The following is a 1,045-nucleotide window of genomic DNA, read 5'->3' as shown; positions in this document are numbered from 1 at the left end:
GTATTTAAAGCACTAACATAATTACAAATTATCTTTACAAGTGTGATTATTCTACGTGTGATAACGGAACACTAGAATCTATTACAACATATATAAGGGTTACAACACATATAATACGGTTAGTTACTGTTACGGAATGGTTACAACATTTATAATACGGTTAGTTACTGTTACGGAATGGTTACAATACATATAATACGGTTAGTTACTGTTACGGAAGTGTTACAACACTTATAATACGGTTAGTTACTGTTACGGAAGTGTTACAACACTTATAATACGGTTAGTTACTGTTACGGAAGGGTTAGTTTCTGTTTTGTTCATTAGAGTAATTTACTCGAGTGTAAATAATATGTTTTACGTGTCTGCTGGTTGGATTTAATACAGTATGTCTGAGGAATGAAGCCTAACGTAGTTCCAGCCTTTACAATTTCAAGCACGTATCCTCACCGTGCTTTTCATAATTAATTTATAGATTAATTTATCAATAATTATTTTGTGTCTTTATTAAACTACTACAGAAAACTAAAATTTCAAACCAAACAGATTATGGTGGACGTTTCATGTCTCAATGATTATAACAGAATACACTAATAATGTGGAGGATAATTGTCTCCAATGGTTATAACAGAATACACTAATAACGTGGACGATACATGTCTCCAATGATTATAACAGAATACACTAATAACGTGGACGATACATGTCTCCAATGGTTATAAAAGAATACACTAATAACGTTGACGATACATGTCTCCAATGGTTATAACATAATACACTAATAACGTGGACGATACATGTCTCCAATGATGATAACAGAATACACTAATAACGTGGACGATACATGTCTCCAATGGTTATAAAAGAATACACTAATAACGTGGATGATACATGTCTCCAATGATGATAACAGAATACACTAATAACGTGGACGATACATGTCTCCAATGGTTATAAAAGAATACACTAATAACGTGGACGATACATGTCTCCAATGATTATAACAGAACTTAATCTTATATGAACTTAATCACCTGCTTAACGA

The sequence above is a fragment of the Limulus polyphemus genome, unplaced genomic scaffold (assembly GCF_000517525.1).
Source record: "Limulus polyphemus unplaced genomic scaffold, Limulus_polyphemus-2.1.2 Scaffold4180, whole genome shotgun sequence".
NCBI classification, from domain to species: domain Eukaryota; kingdom Metazoa; phylum Arthropoda; class Merostomata; order Xiphosura; family Limulidae; genus Limulus; species Limulus polyphemus.
The sequence above is the reverse complement of the archived record's forward strand: the minus strand, read 5'-3'. Positions refer to the sequence as shown.